Genomic DNA, 16,922 nt, shown 5'->3' on the forward strand with positions numbered 1-16,922 from the left:
CCCAAAGAAGAGGGAGTCAAGCTATTCTCCAAAGCAGTGGTCATCAACCAGCGGGCCAGGGACCACTGGTGGTCCACGAGAAAATTTTGGTGGTCCGCAGAGAAATGTCACCCCCAAAGCACTCCTTCTCCCCAAGCAATTAATCCATGGCCCACGGGAACACAAGGCTTGTGCCACTTGCATTGCGAATAACACAAGGGGAGGGGGAAAGGGTGGAGGGGGGAAACTTGCCCCATTTGCCCCACACATCTGGCCTGGCCACCGGGCTGCTTCTTTCCGCTTCTTTCTTCTTCTGCTTTTGGCTGCACGCAAGGAAAGCAGCCAAAGTCTTTCTTTCTCTCTCCCAAACTTCGCCAGAAATGAGTCTTTGGGACCCTGCAAGGCGTCCCTGCTCCAAGAGGCTGCGCCAGCAAAGAGTCATTTCTGGTGGAATTTGGGGGAGAGAAAGAAAGACTTCTGCTGCTTTCCTTGCATAAAGCCAAAAGTCTCTCTCTCTTTCTCTCTTTCACCAAGGAAGATGGATATGAGACTTTACGAGAGAGAACTTTCCCTCCAGGCTTTCTAAATTTCTCTTATCTTCCAGCAAGGACTTCTCTCTATGGAGACTTCTTACCTATTGTGTAATTGAGAATTAACCAGATAAAAAACTTGATCGCTCCAAAAAAAAAGAAAGAAAGAAAGAAAAATTAACCGGTGGAACGACTTGCCACCAGAAGTTGTGGGAGCTTCATCGTTGGAGGCTTTTAAGAAGAGATTGGACAACCATTGGTCTGAAATGGAATAGGGGTTGGACTAGAAGATCTCCAGGGTCCCTTTCCATCTCTATCCCGATTGGGGGAAAAAGCCGAGAATTATCGAGCAGGTAGCGCAAAGGGCAGAGTTTGGGGAATGGGGGGGGGGGGGGAGATGGAGGAAGAGGATCCTTTCTCCCAGGTGTCTTTGCAAGACCTTCAGGGTGGCCCACGCCCCAACCCTTTCAACCCCCCCACCCCCCACCCAAAAAAGACAAGCCAGAGTGGGTGACTTGCTCAGCACAGGTTGATGGTGGTAGCTGTGGGCCAGTTAAGAGGGGGTCAGGGGGAAAGCGTGTGTGTGGGGTGTGGGTGGGGGTCCCACTTCCTGCAGGCCCGTCTCTGAAGAGCCAGCAGTGGAAGGTGTGCTGTTTGCTCTACGCTATCTAAACATTTGCGAAAGGTCTGGCAGCGCCCGGGAATGTGCCGAGGCGGTGTGTCTTAGGCGTGGGAAAATGCTGCTCTCTTCAACCTTTGCTGGCCTCCTTCCCCCCACCCACCTCCCCGCCCTCCGGGCAAGCCAGCAGTTCAATTAAAAAAAAACAGAGAGAGAGAGAGAGAGAGAGAAAGAAAGGAAGATCTCTGTGCCAAGAGATTTATTGAGCTGATAATGACAGCTTCAGTCAGCACCCAGCAGACATCAGGGAAGAGAGAGAGAGAGAGAGAGAGGAGGGAGGGAGGAGAGAAGGAGAGGGAGGGAAGGAGAGAAAGAGAGAGAGGAAGGGAGAGAAAAGAGAGAGGAAGGGAGAGAAAGAGAGAGGGAGGGAGAGAGAGAGGGAGGGACAGTGAGAGAGGGAGGGAGGGAGAGAGAAAGAAAGACGGGAGGGAGGAAGGCAGAGAGAGAGATGAAGGGAGGGAGAAAGAGAGGCAGGGAGGGAGGGAGAGAGGGAGAGAGAGAAGGAGGGAGGGAAGGAGAGAAAGAGAGGGAGGGAAGGAGAGAAAGAGAGAGAGGAAGGGAGGGAGGGAGAGAGGGTGAGAGAGAAAGCTCCGAGGAGGCAGGCAGGGAAAGAGGAGAAGCGCCAGATTATGGAAGGGCGGGGAGAGGAAACGGAGGTATATTTCAGCCAGGAACGATTCGGGTGTCAGGGGAAGGTTGAGAAAACGGAGATGCAGACATGCTGTTCGCTGATTTAGGTGTGCTAAATCTCCAAGATGAAAAATGGGCAGGCCTGTGATTTTGGCTGCCCCCACTTCATTCCTCGCTCATGTTTTCCGGATTAGGTTTATTCCAGCGAGGGATGTGTCCCTCTTCTGGCTATGGAAATGATTTGCGTTGTGTCAAATGAAATTCGTACTGGGTTTTGTGGAGGAGGAGGAGGGGGAGGAGGAGGAGGAGGAGGAGGAGGAGGACAAGAAGAAGAAGAAGGAGGAGGAGGAAGAGAAAAAGAAGGAAGAAGAGGAGGAAAAGAAGAGGAGGAGAGGAAGAGGACAAGGATGAGGGGGAAAAGAAGGAAGAAAAGGAGGAAAAGAAGACAAGAAGGAAGAGGAAAAGAAGAGGAGGAAGAGGAAAAGAAGGAAGAAGAGGAGGAGGAGGAAAAGGGGAAGGAGGAAAAGAAGAGAGGAGGAAAAGGGGAAGGAGGAAAGAAGAGGAGGAGGAGAGGAGGAAAAGGGAAGAAGAGGAGGAGGAGGAAAGAGGGAAGGAGGAGGAGGAGAGGAGGAAAAGAAGGAAGAAGAGGAGGAGGAGGAAAGAGGGGAAGGAGGAGAAGAAGAGGAGGAGGAGGAGGAGGAGGAAAAGAGGGAAGGAGAGAAGAAGAGGAGGAGGAAGAAAAGAAGAAGAGGAGGAAGAGGAGGAAGAAGAAGAAGAATTCTGTTCTGTTACAGAACAGAAGCTGAAGGGAAGAGGCCAACCTTGAACAGTGACTCATACAGAAGCTCAGCCGACCTTGGGCTGCAAAGGCGCTGGAAACCCTGCCATTGGGGATCGACTGGTGCTCTCCCCTCTGATTTATAGCCCAGTCACCTCCCCAGTTTCTTACTGGAGGCTGGTTCTGGAAGGGTGACCCAGGACGCTGACTCACGCAGAGGCCTACCCTTCCTTTATCCAAGGAGTGCCTGATGTGCTCCTGCCTCTCCTTTCGAAGGCAGGATAGAATCTAAACCAGGTCAAGGAGAGAAAACAGCCTCCTAGGACGAAGCTGGGGCGTGTGTGTGTGTGTATGTGTGTGTGTGTGTGTGTGTGTTTGTGTGGAATATTCCTAACCATGAGAACAATCTTCATTCCAAGTCCGTGTTTTTCAACCTCAGTGGATGGGTGGGCTTCCCCCACTTGGCTGGCCGGGGAACTCTGGGAGTTGAAGTCCCCTCACCTTAAAGGTGTTGAAACACCTCTCTAGGCAAGGGCTACTCGTATCTTCTATTTGCAGCCTCGTGAAATAACCTCAGGTTATTTCAGCTCTTGGATTTGGGTAAGAAAATTGGCCCAGGTTGCTTAGTTCTCCCTAGGATGGAGTTTTAGCCGCTAAAAACTGAACCCTCCTCTCTTTTACTCTGCTTTGTGCCTAGTCAGTTTCTCCAAAACTTTATTTCCAAATTACCGGCCCTTCTTTGTCCAAACATTACACAGCACTATGACCACAATGGAGCCCAAACTTTCTGTTGAGTTGTATAAGGGAGTTTGGGCTTTTGTTGTTAAGTTAGTTAAGTTGAGTTAATCTGGTTTCCCCCATGGAGTTCGCTTGTCGGAAGGTCTCAAAAGGGGATCGGGTGAAACCCACCCTGACCATCATAAATACGAAAGCTACCAGGCAGAAGCAGATCAACCCTTGGATTGAAATCCATTTTCAACTGCTAGCCTCCCAGTATCAATCCAGGCTTGGATAAATATTTACCGAGTGTGCTTAATATATAGTATTTGGCATTGTTGCCTTTTGTTTCTGCAGTTCTTTTGACAATGACTTGTAACTTTATCTTTATTTTACAGTAAATAAATGTGCTATATATCTTATGGACAATGTAAACTTAATTAAGGGAATGGCATGAGGATGTGACAGAGTGTGTGTATGATATATATGTGGGAAGATATTACAGTATATTCTCCAGGGGGGCCGTGTGGAGGGAGGAATTAAATTTGTTTTCCTTGCACCGCCTCTCTTTGTCTATCTGCCTGCCTGCCTACCTACCTACCTACTTACCTATCAATCTTCCTTTATTCACTATTCCTTCCTTCCTTCCTTCCTTCCTTCCTTCCTTCCTTCCTTCCTTCCTTCCTTCCTTCCCACATCTCTATTATTTTTATAAATAACTCAACGCAGTGAACATATTTAACACCCCTTACTCCTCCTATTTCCCTCACAACAACCCTGTGAGGTGGGTTGGGCTGAGAGACTGATTGGCCCAAAGTCACCCAAGCAGATTTCATGCCTAAGGCAGGACTAGAACTCCCAGTCTCCTGGTGATTGGCCCAAAGTCGCCCAACCAGAATTCATGCCTTAGGTGGGACTAGAACTCCCAGTCTCCTGGTGATTGGCCCAAAGTCACCCAACCAGATTTCATGCCTAAGGCGGGACTAGAACTCCCAGTCTCCTGGTGATTGGCCGAAAGTCGCCCGACCAGAATTCATGCCTTAGGTGGGACTAGAACTCCCAGTCTCCTGGTGATTGGCCCAAAGTTGCCCAACCAGATTTCATGCCTAAGGCGGGACTAGAACTCCCAGTCTCCTGGTGATTGGCCCAAAATCACCCAGCCAGCTTTCATGCCTAAGGTGGGGCTAGAACTCCCAGTCTCCTGGTTTCAAGCCTGATGCCTTAACCATTAGACCAAACTGGCTCTCCTATAATCATTATTTTAAAAGAATTAGAAATCATAAAAGCCGAAGAAGGGAAGGACAATGGAATAATAGACAGAAGGACGTTAATAATAACGCAGCCACTTCAGCAGTTTACCCCATCCCCAGGGGAAACCTGGATTTGGGGGGGAGGGAATCCATTTTCCTTTACATCTGGGTTGTTCCCTCCTGTTCATTTTTGAACACAGGCATTCTGATTCTTAAATGCAAGGGATGGTGTTGGAAACATCTGTACATATGCAAAACGCCTTTTCTTGAACAGGAACTCACAGATGCCTCCCTGTTTATGGAATGGAGAGAGAGAACTTTCTGTCCTCTGGAACATTCCCAATTTCGGAAGAAAGCACACTCTTAAAGAGGAGTGTGCAGAGGCTGTCACCTCTGTAAAAGAAGTTAAAACCCAGCCTTGTACTCTGCGGGAGATAAAAAAAAAAAAGAGATAGGCCAATAAAGAGGATTATTTGTTGCTCAGGGTTGACATGAGGGGTCTGTGGTGTTCTCTGAGCTTGATCGTTTTCTTGCGGGCATTTAAACCTCTGCAAGAAAATATCCCAAAGGATGGTTTGTTTGTTTTTTTCAGAACTGAAGAAGCTTCTTGGATGAGAAGCGAAACGTCTTCAAAGAAAATCCAGAAATCCAGTCGCCTCTTGAAAAAAAGCACCTTTGGGACAACCATGATCTGGAGGACTGAGAATCTTCATCGTCACTCTTCAAGAAAATAGCCAAGCTCAGAGAGCACCATGGACTCTCTTCTCAGAGATAGGCCAAGATCCAAACATACCTGTCCCCGGTATTACTGGAGAATCTTACGATACATTATTTAGAATTTAAGCCTGGACTTAAGGTGTGTGTGTGTATGTGTGCTGTTTAATGTCTATGTGTTTTTACCCATATAGCATGGCTGTAGAATTATTCCTGTGTTTCCCTGAAAATAAGACCAGGTTTTATGTTAATTTTTACTACAAAAGATGCACTAGGGCTTATTTTCCAGTTAGTGCTTATTTTCGGGGAAGTACGGCACTAAATGTGTCCGTTTGGCTGACAATCTTAACTGGGGCTTATTTTCTGGGTAAGGCTTATATTACGAGCGCCCTGAAAAATCATGCCAGGGTTTATTTTCCAGTTGGGTCTTATTTTCAGGGAAACAGGATAGAACATAGAATAACTGCGTCGGAAGGGGCCTTGGAGTCATCTAGTCCAACCCACTGCTCGAGCAAGAAAGTCTATATACCATTTCAATTATTATACTCCTCCTACTTTTCTTTACTCCCGCTCCAGTACGATCCAGTGTGGCAGAAAAAGGAGGTTTTCGAACGCTTTGAACCTCCCCCGCCTGGCCTCAATTTTGCAGCTTTGGAGAAAGATCGCTTTCCAGAGTTAATTTTGCCCTGGTTTTTGCCTGGAGGCTTTTTCTGTGGATGCTCCGGGGAACGTTTCAACCTTGGCCCGAAATGAAACTCATCGATAAATTAAATAAAACCAGAGAAGTCAATGGGGGGGTCTTTCTTGATGACGCAAGAGATCCTGTCTGGACATTTGCTAATCATTTAGCAAACACAGCTGCACTGATTGGGCCTCCCAAGGTCTCCACGACCCGATCGTCGTTTGTGTGTTTGTGTGACCCAACTTCCCCTAAAGTGCAGGCAGGTCCAAATCCTATCGCCTTCTCATAGCAGCCTCTGTTTGGCGCCACAACCCTCGGAGACCTCCAAAAGGAAGGCCTCTCTGACGTCCAGGTCTCGGAAAGCATATTCCTATCGCCCTCCATGCCACGATCCACGTTGGAGGTCTTAGGCCCAGTTCCTTTATAAGAGAAAGTCACACTTAAAAAACAAAACAGAACCTATTTCTCCAGCAAGTGAGGGTTAAGGGAAGGACAGAGGAGTCTTAGTGCCAACTGGAGCGGGGCCCCACAGCAAAAGCTGTTCTAGCACTGTGCTGGTTTTTGTAAAGAAGGAGGTAGGAGAAAGAAGGAGAAAGGAGGAGGAGGAGGAGGAGGAGGAGAAGAAGAAGAAGAAGAAGAAGAAGAAGAAGAAGAAGAAGAAGAAGAAGAAGAAGAAGAAGAAGAAGAAGAAGAAGAAGAAGAAGAAGAAGAAGAAAGCGAAGGAGAAGAAGAAAGCGAAGGAGAAGAAGAAGAAGGAGGAGGAGGAGGAGGAATGGGGAAGAGGAAGAGGAAGAGGAAAGGGGGAGGAGGAGGAGAGGAGAAGAAGAAGGAGGAGGAGGAGGTCTTTGTATCTTTTTTCCTTTTTCACAGAGCTTATAAACAGTTGGTTTCTCTGAAGAAGGAAGCCATTCATTGGTCAACCCTACCAGATTTACAGGCTGAGAAGTTTTGTGAGAGATAGACGGGTGTTTTATCTATGTATATTTGTTATTTCTCTCACACACACTGCTCCATGGGCCTGTAGAGTTTTTCTTCCTTTTTGTTTCTCTTGGCTTTCGGTGTGTAAACTGGCAGAGCCAGACAAACACTGTTTGTCCCACGCTTAAAGTTTAAACACCCCACTTCAGGCTGGGAAAGTTGATAGATTTATTTACAGTAAGCAGATCACCGAGTTGGAGAGCCTGCGTGTGCTTGCTGGGAATACGGCTTAGGTATGTGCAGCCTTAAGAATCAGCGCATGCTCTGGGAGCACATTCCCATAGATAGTTCCCTGCCTCTTGAAGCAAAATGACCTTTTGTTTGATATTGTCTCAAATATTGGGATTCAGATGGAGAAAGATCTTTTCTGTCATAAATAAAAAAAAACCTCTCTACTCTAGCCTGGTGACTTAATTCAAATGTCAGCAAAAAGGAACAGAAGTAGCTTAGATTGGCCACTGCCTTCCGCCACCGTCTCCTTGCAAAATATTTTTATTTTTCATATATCGACCTAGCCTTCATCGCCTGGTGGTCTCCTTTCCAATCCAACCACTTACAATAACCCATAAACTGGGTGCAACATTTGGCTTGCCTCCTTGTGGGCTGGCTCCCCTTTGAATCTTCCACAACGGGCTATCACTCCAATGTTCAGGTGGCAACTTTAGAGAATTGCCTGACTCCTTGCCAGCTTAGCCCTTGACTTAATACCAATTGCACGTCATTAAGCAGTTCACCATGTGACCATATCTATCTGTCTGTCTGTCTGTCTGTCTATCTATCTATCTATCTATCTATCTATCTATCTATCTATCTATCTATCTATCTTTCTTTCTATCTATCTATCATCCATCCATCCATCCATCCATCCATCCATCCATCCATCCATCCATCCATCTATCTATCTATCTATCTATCTATCTATCTATCTATCTATCTATCTACATCTATCCATCCACCCATATCCATGTATCTATGTATTTATCTATCTGTTTCTATCTATCTATCTATCTATCTATCTATCTATCTATCTATCTATCTATCTATCTATCTATCTATCTTATAATCTATCATCTCTGTCTCATTGTCTATCATCTCTATCTACCTACCTATCATTTCTCTTTCTCTCATCTATGTATTTATTATTCTCTCTCTCATCTCTCATCTCTATCTCCATCTCTCTATCACAGTCTCTCTATCATCTGTCTTCTCTATATACTGTATATCTACCCACCTATCTACCTATCATTTCTCTCTCATCTCACCTCTCTCGCTCATTCTTATCATCTCTCTCTTTCCACCTACCTACTTACCTATAATTTCTCTCTCTCATGGCCTATCTCTTTATCTGTGTATCTACGTGTCGGATCTACTTGGGCAGGGGGTTGGACTAAATGACCTACAAGTTCCCTTCCAACTCTTGTTAATCTGTATCTATCTACCTATCTTTTTCCATAAGCTATGTAGCCCATGAAGAACAAGCAAGCGAAGCTGAACTAAGGAGAAGAGTCTTTGGTATCTTTGCAGCCGGAATCAATAGTTCCATTTACAACGTGCCCAGAAGAACCTGTTCTGTCTAGAAAACCACTGCAATTCATGGGGATTTCTTAGACAGAGTGGTGGTGGGGGGAATGTGGGGAGGGAGAACACCGTGTGTGTGTGTGTGTGTGTGTACTTTCATGGCAGGTAACCAGGTGAACAAAGTCCCTTTTTTTCTTTTTTTCCAACAGGGAGACGGAAGGGAACAAAGACTTGAAAGAAGTTGAGAAATTGGCCAATGAACAGGAGGTTGGTGGTTTCTGTGGGTCACACCTGATGGCTTAACCCCCCCCCCCCCACTCCCTTCCTTCCCTCCCTCCCTCCCTCTGGCTGCTTAAGGACTTGCTTTGTGGTGCCGTGGAATGCGTTGAGCTTGCCAACCACCGAGGAGGCACAGTGTGGGAATTCTCCACCCTCTTTGACTCAAAGCCATAGGTTATGTATGCCCCGGGGCATAGCGCAAGCACTTGGGTTAATGAATTACGCAGAAGTGTGTGTGCATATAGGAGAGAGGGAGAGAGAGAGAGAGAGAGAGAGAGAGAGAGAGAGATCCGACAGGCAGGCAGGCACACACTCCAACACACACACAGGCACACACAGACACGGGCAGGGTGAGGTTGAGCTTCAGGAATCAAGTATGTGGGGCCTTTGACAAATTTTATGGCATGCGGTTTATCAGCCATCCGCCTGTCTCAGAAAGTCTTGCTCAACCGGGTATTTAGAAGTGTGGAGCTGAAAGAAGAAAAAAAATATAGAGATATTTCAAGGAGAAATTTAACTCTCTCCTGTCTGCCCCAGTTTGGTATTTTCCAAAGAGCTGCTGGTGATATATTTTTTTTTAAAGAAAGAAATAACTTATTATGAATTATACCCATAACGTTGCCAAGTTTTTCCAGAGTCCAACCTAGAATTTATTTATGTATTTATTTTGTCAAGCATGCATTAGACCACACGCATAAGTATAAACATGATTATGATTATGAGTACATGAAATGGATACGAATAAAACAGGAACATTAGGACAGGGATGGTAGGCACGCTGGTGCGCTTATGCACGCCCCCTTACAGGCCTCTTAGGAATGGGGTGAGGTCAACAGTAGACAGTCTGAGGTTAAAGTTTTTGGGGGGTTTGGGGAAGAAACCACAGAGTCAGGTACTGCATTCCAGGCCTTGACCACTCTGTTGCTCAAGGTGTTCCTCCCAAGATCTCTTGAGAAGGTAAATTAATGTGGCATGCCTCAATCTCTTCCCCACCTCCAAAAACATATTCCACCCAAGACTAGACTCTTGCCTGGGTCATCACCCGCAAGAAGGCATAGCTCATTATATTCTTAATTGCTGCTCTGGCTGAGGGCCAGAATAGTAGCTTCAAGCAAAGACAAGACATTGTCATAGGTTCTGGTGCAATGAGTTGTAATTGCGTGTTTCAGTGTACTGAGATTATGGTTTGGTTGATGACTGGAGTAGAGATTCCCTCATCCTTTTTCTTGCATAAGAAATTTTTGTTTTTCCGGAATGGATCCTAAATTAAGCTGCGAAAATCCAGAGCATCTCCAGAGGGCAGCAAATAACCAGCTTTCTGAATCCCTTGGCTGCCCTCTAGTGGCCGTTTGATTCTTTGCGGCCCAAATCCTGTCACCTTCGCTGAGTTAAGCACTACTAAATGCTCTGGGACTGGAATAAGAAGTGGAAAATGTCCAGCTCTCTACCTTTCCTCACCCTGAGGTATCCAACACTGACTACAGCACCCATAATTCCTGGCCAGATTTTTGACGTAGGAAAATGAAGGTGAAGGTGCGGGCAACATCCCTTCTAGCCACATCTTTCTGCTCTGGAGGACTTATTTTCTAGGCTTTTTCGCGGAGTCTCCTTGTTTGCTTTTCTCTTCTATGCATCTGTTGTGGCCACAAGGAAAGACCTGTCCAATCTCTCCGGGGAACTCCAGAGAGAAATTTTTCTCCCGAAACTTTTCGATTCAGGCTATGACTAACGGTGCTCTCTTAGATCATTTCTACAATGCTGGCCTGTACTTCCTGCTTCCTTAAAGCATCTTCGTCACATCTGCTTGACCATTGCAGGAAATATGGGTTTTGGATAGTGGTGGGATTAAAAAATTTTTTTTATTACCGGTTCTGTGCCCGGCTTGGTGGGCACTGGGCATGGCTTGGTGGGTGTGGTAGGGGAAGGTTATTGCAAAATCTCCATTCCCTCCCCACCCCACTAACCTGCTTTCCTGCTCCGTTCTCCTGTGCAGGACAACCAAAGAAGACCCAGCCAATCAGCTGGGACTCAATGGGAGGCAGGGAATAGATGGGGATGGGGCCAGTCAGAAAAGGTGGGATTTGCCGGTTCTCCAAACTACTCAAAATCTCTGCTACTGGCTCTCCGTTAACTTTTTTATTCTTTGCAGCTCATTGGAGATTGATCAAGTCGTTTGCAATTTATGGGATGCTTCAGTCTGGAAAGGCCGCTCCGTCAAAGAACGTGGTGAGTGTTTGACGGTTTTGCACCACCTTTTAAAACTCAACCTTTCTTGGGCTCTCAGGCACAATAGCAGCCCCAGTGTCTGTTTTTTTTTTTTAAGGGGTTAGTTTATGATGAGAGATTTTCAATCTATGGAAAACTGGTACAAACTCACCGCTGGGGGAAATTAATGGACACTGAACCTCATCATGGCAGTCGCAAATGGAGGGGAAAATTTTTTTCAATACTTGTTTTTGGTTGGGAAATTTAAACTAACGGGCCTTTCTTGGGCCTATCCTGCCATGAAAATGGGGAGCTCCAGACTCCCAGCAACCTCTGGCATTTTCAGCCCTCTTGACATCAAAACCTGCCCCAACCACCTCTGACTGGCCCCACCCCCATCTATTCTCCGCCTCCCGAGTCCCAGCTGATTGGCTGGGTCTCCTTTGGTTGCCCTGCACAGGAGAACAGAGCTGGAAAGCAGGTTAGTGGGGTGGGGAGGGAAGGGGGATTTTGCAGTATCCTTCCCCTGCCATGCCCAACAAGCCACACCCCCACCAAGCCACGCCACGCCCACTAAGCCACGTCCACAGAACCGGTAGTAAATTTCTTTGAATCCCACCATTGTGGTTTCCAGCATCTCCAAAATTGCCAGGAGACCCTTTAAAAAAAAAAAAAAACAGATTTCAGAAGGATAACAGAAAGAAAACCACAACATCACAGATGTCGGATCGATCAACCCCAAATGACTCTCTTTGTTTACAAAAATCCTGGTTGCCTTAAACCAAGAGACTTCAAACTTGGCAACTTGGAAGACTTGTGAACTTCAACTCCCAGAATCCCTGAACTAACATGACTGGAGGAAGGATTCTGGGAGTTGAAGTCTGCAAGTCTTAAAAGCTGTCAGTTGCTCAAAGCAATTTAGCCATCAATTACTCTGATAAATGGATTCAGGGGTGTGCCTGCTTCCAAGCGCCTATAAGCTCAGAGAGAATCCGTGGGCACATGGCAGCCTTGGAAATGAATGAGCCGCCTTCAGTCGGGATGATTAACTGAAGTGCCAATTAACACGTCCTCAACTCCCAGCCTCTAATCTTCCTAACATTATTCAAAAAAGGCAACAGACTTCCAGTGTATTTGCAAAGCTACTGGAAGGCCTGATGGGTTGGGGGTGTGTGCATGGGTATAGAATGGGGGCACCTCAAGATTTATAGCTGGGAGTTTGTCTGAATGGCCACTGGCTCCTAGATGAGATGGGAAATGGGGAGGCGGCTTCATTCATTGCGTGTTGAGATCTAAATTTGAAGACAGGTTGGCAGTCCTCATTGAAAAGTTTCCAGGAACTAGGGCTGGCTGTGCCGAAGTTGCCCAATCAATGAATCAGGCATCTCTGATTCACACAATATGCAATGTCTTGTTTTCATTAACTAGGATTAGGGTGTGCAGTGGTTAGGCAAGCCGCAGTAATTTCGCCCGTGTCTGATTCAAATCAGGCTTATTGTTGGAGTGTTTAAGTGTGATCCGTGGTCCCTCGTTAGGGGCTGAATGCTTAAACCGCGTGAAGCCATGTTTGTTTTAACCAGGTTTTCATGTTGGCTGGGTTCCAACAGCATGTTCACCCCAAAACAACTGAAACTTTTTTTGACTTACTGCGTTCTATGAATTCCCCAGAGTTATTTTTCAAGGTAACTAGTAGATTAATAGAATAGAATAGAATTCTTTATTGGCCAAGTGTGATTGAACACACAAGGAATTTGTTCCAACTTTAGGGTGATAGTGGGGTGGATAGTTGGATGGTTTTATGTTTTGTTTGTTTTTGTTTGTCTTTAAAAACCAATAAAATTTACAAAAAAAAAAAGAATAGAATAGAATAGAATTCTTTATTGACCAAGTGTGATTAGACATATAAGGAATTTGTCTTTGGTGCAAATGCTCTCAGTGTACATAAAAGATACATGCGTCAAGAGTCAAGAATCATCAGGTACAACACTTAATAATAGTCGTAGGGTACCATAAGCAATCAAAAAATTATGTTAGAATTATGTTAAATTATGTTAACCAACATAATTGCCCCCTAAGAAATGTTGGTAGCCTTCACACAACGGGCTTAGATAGCACTTCGACTTCTATACTGCTTCACGGTGCTTCGCAGCCCTCTCTAAGTTTACAAATGTCAGCATATTGCCCCCAACAATCCGGATTCTTCATTTTACCGGCTTCAGAAGGATGGAAGGCTGAGACGTTCAGGATCGAACTCAGTGGGCAGTTAGCCTGCAGTACCACATTCCAACCACTGCGCCACCACGGCTCTCTAATGCGGATACCGCTCTTCTTTTTGAACTGAACCAGCATATATCGACAGTCAATTGCAGCCTTTGGAGGTCATGTGACTGTCCCAGTCAGCTTCCAACTTAACCAGCCTGGCCAAAAGGTTTTTAAAACCAACCCTCATTCTCTTAGCAAACAAGCAGCTTGCTTAACGATGGAAATTCTGGTCTCAATGGTGGACATAAGTCAAGGACCACTTGTAATTTATGGAAGAACCCCCCCAAAATCATGTTTCTACCCCACCTCCCCTAGTTCACCACGGCCCCCAACACCGCCCTCCCCAACGTCACAGCTACAACCTTCACTCTTGCAAACTTTTCAACGGAAATCTTAGTATGCCTGACTTTTCTCCATGCCCCCCGCCCCCCCCAGATCCCCACCCCCTCCCCCTTATTTTGGAGCACTTAAAGGACCCCCGTGGCTTTTTTCCATTTATGGCCCCACTTTAATCTCGGTTAGAGCAGGTTTTAGTCTCCTTCCTCCCCCCCTGTGCTTTTAAGACAAAAGAAGCGTTTAACTCTCGGAGCACCTGGCCAGAGAGATGCCAAGGCAGGCGGGTTTGGAGAGAGAGAGAGAGAGAGAGAGAGAGAGAGAGAGCACAGAGCCTAGGTGGAGGTTGGAGGGTGTCGTCCACCCCACCCCCCCTCCTCTGCCCAAACTCATATTGATCCGGAGACCCCTGCATGGGCAGCTTTTAGCCAGAAACTTCAACACACCATAAATAAATAAATAAACCCTGCACCTTCATTTTCTCAAGAAGCAAAAAAAATCTTCTTCTTCTTCTTCTTCTTCTTCTTCTTCTTCTTCTTCTTCTTCTTCTTCTTCTTCTTCTTCTTCTTCTTCTTCTTCATCTCCTCCTCCTCCTCCTCCTCCTCCTCCTTCTTCTTCTTCTTCTTCTTCTCCTTTGCTTTTTCCTTCTTCTTCTTCTTCTTCTTCTTCTTCTTCTTCTTCTTCTTCTTCTTCTTCTTCTTCTTCTTCTTCTTCTTCTTCTTCTTCTTCTTCTTCTTCTTCTCCTTCTCCTTCTCCTTCTCCTTCTTCTTCTCCTTCGCTTTTTCCTCCTCCTCCTCCTCCTCCTCCTCCTCCTTCTCCTTCTTCTTCTTCGCCTTTTCTTTCTTCTTTCCTTCTTCCTCCTCCTCCTCCTTCTTCCACTTTCTCTTCTTCTTCCCCTTCCTCCTCCTCCTCCTCATAAAAATGAGACCCACCCAGTTATCCAGGAACGATAAGAAGGGGAATAGTTTATCCTTAAACCAGCGGTCAACGTAACCCCTTTCCCCGAGTTTAGGCAGCTTTAAGCTAAAAACCTTTCCATGAACAAACCAGGCTATCTTCCCAAATAAACTTTTCTTTTCTTTTTTTCCCCCGTTTTTTTAAACCAGAAGAAAAAGCCGCAGCACACTGAGATTACCAGCTCAACATGTTTTTCCCAGCTGGTTGAGTTTGCTTCCATGTCTCCTCTGGAGCAGGCCATCAACATGGAAAAAGGGGGAGGGGGTTTAAAATAGAGGGGTGTGTTTTTTTGTTTTTTAAAGTGCAGGGGATTATGTTCAATTAAGGAGCACCACTTGGTCCAGCGGAGAGGAGGGTCACGGGGGAACAATGGCTTGTTGACATCCCTGCAAGAAGCGATTCATGAAGTGGGAAACTTCGGGGAATGGGAGGTGGGGGGCGTGGGGGGTGGTGGGGGGCTTTGCTCTGAAAGAGTTCCCCTTATCAAAGGAGCCTTCTGAACTCTTCTTGGGCCTACCTTCCTTCCTTCCTTCCTTCCTCCTCCTCTGCTTTCGCCAAGCGCATCCTTAGAAACTTTGCCCCTTTTGTTGAGCCGGGACGAAGAAGAAGAAGAAGAAGCTGAGAGAGATGAGGAGTGGGCTATAAAGAGTTGGGGGAGCAGAAGGCGGCTGTTTTCTGGGTTGGGGGGGGGCAGCGGGATTGCATTAATCCTCCTCATTAGTTCTCACCTGACATCATTATCTCACATTAGCCACCCACTTGCTACAGTAATTGGGAAGTCCTGAATGACCCTTTAATTATCTGGGGGTGGGGGCTCTTTCACCTTCTTTCATGGCCACTGGCCTTTCTTCCTCCCCCCCCCTTCTTCGCTTCGGTTCCAGGCCTTGTTAAGATGCCTATATGGGGGCGGGGGTGGTGGTGGGGAGAGAGAGAAGGGCCAAGCCCTTGCTGTGGGGCTCCCAAGAGGTGGGGTGGAAAAGAGAGAAAGTGGGGGAAGCCCCTCCGAGAACCAGGCTTGAACCTTTGGCCACGAGGGGTACCTGGTGGCTCTGCTCTTCGGGGGCCACTGCCCAGCTTTTGGGGATCCCCTGCTGGACTTAATGGGGGGGACGGACGGGATGAAGGTGCCGGCTGAACTCTCTCTCCATAAAAGTGATGAGATACAGAGCATAAGGACTCTTATATTTCTTTCTTTCTTTCTTTCTTTCTTTCTTTCTTTCTTTCTTTCTTTCTTTCTTTCTTTCTTTCTTTCTTTCTCTGTCTCTTTCCTTCCTTCCCTTCCTTTTTCATCTTCTTTTCTTCTCTCTCTTTTTTCCTTATGTTCTTTTCTTTTTCTTTCTTTCTCTCTGTCTCCCTACCTTCCTCCTTCCTTCTTTCCTATGTATTTTTTCTGTCTTTCTTTTTTCTTTCTGTCTCTCTCTCTCTCCCTTTCTTCCCCCTTCCTTCCTTTTCTTTCTTTCTCATCTTCTTTTCTTCCTCTCTCTTTTTCTTTCTTATGTTCTTTTATTTCTTTTTTCTCATCTTCTTTTCTTCCTCTCTTTCTTTCTTATGTTCCTCCCTTCCTTCCCTCCTTTCCTCCCTCTTTCTTTCTTTCTTTCTTTCTTTCTTTCTTTCTTTCTTTCTTTCTTTCTTTCTTTCTTTCTTTCTCACTTTCTTCTCTCCCTCCCTCCCTCCCTCCCTCCCTCCCTCCCCCTTCCCCTTCCTCTTATTTAATGGAGTTACAGGGAATCACGGCAGATATTAAGTTAGTCAACACGATTGTTAAGTGAATGTGGCTTCTCCCAGATTCAGTTTGTCCGAAGCTCGCCAAAGGGGATCACATGACCCCCTTTGGACACTGCAACCGTCATAAGTATATGCCAGTTGCCAAGCGTACGAATTTTGATCACATGACCATGGGGACACAGCAACAGTCACAAGAGTGAAAACGGTCAGAAGTCACTATTTTCAGAGCTTCAAATGGTCACCCAACGAATGGCTGTAAGTCAAGGACTACTTGAGGACTCTGGGATGAAAGAAAGGCAGGTTGGGATGATACAGATTAACAGAGTTGGAAGGCTGTAGGCCATCTAGTCCAACCCCCCCCGCCCAAGCGGGAGACCCTACACCATTTTTGACAAATGGCAGTCCAATCTCTTCTTGGAAGCCTCCGGAGATGAAGCTCCCACAACTTCTGAATACAAGCTGGTTGATTGCTCTCCCTGTCAGAAAATTCCTCCTTATTTTCAGATTAAATCTCTCCTTGACCCGTTTCCATCCATTATTCCTTGTCTGGCCTTCGGTGCTTTGGAGAATAGCTTGACCCCCTTCCTCCTGTCTGGGGCAGCCCCTCAAATATTGGAAGATGCTCTCCTGTCTCCCTTGGTCCTTCTCTTCCCTAGACTAGCCAGGCCCAGTTCCTGCAACCGTCTTATTGTACGTTCCAGCCTTC

General features: G+C 46.3%; 1 long non-coding RNA gene and 1 pseudogene across 1 annotated transcript; both read left to right on the plus strand.

The window, feature by feature from the left end:
* The first annotated feature begins 1,504 nt into the window (after positions 1 to 1,504).
* On the plus strand, positions 1,505 to 2,500 carry LOC148124468 (uncharacterized; annotated as a pseudogene).
* A 2,655-nt stretch (positions 2,501 to 5,155) lies between these two features.
* On the plus strand, positions 5,156 to 10,963 carry LOC148124469 (uncharacterized). Its single transcript, XR_015739835.1, has 3 exons — positions 5,156 to 5,419; positions 8,665 to 8,722; positions 10,884 to 10,963. It is a non-coding gene; the product is annotated as an uncharacterized LOC148124469 (long non-coding RNA).
* The last annotated feature ends 5,959 nt before the right edge of the window (positions 10,964 to 16,922 follow it).

The sequence above is a fragment of the Pseudonaja textilis genome, chromosome 18 (genome assembly GCF_049901715.1).
Source record: "Pseudonaja textilis isolate UNSWEBS1 chromosome 18, rPseTex1.2, whole genome shotgun sequence".
Classification (NCBI taxonomy): Eukaryota; Metazoa; Chordata; class Lepidosauria; order Squamata; family Elapidae; genus Pseudonaja; species Pseudonaja textilis.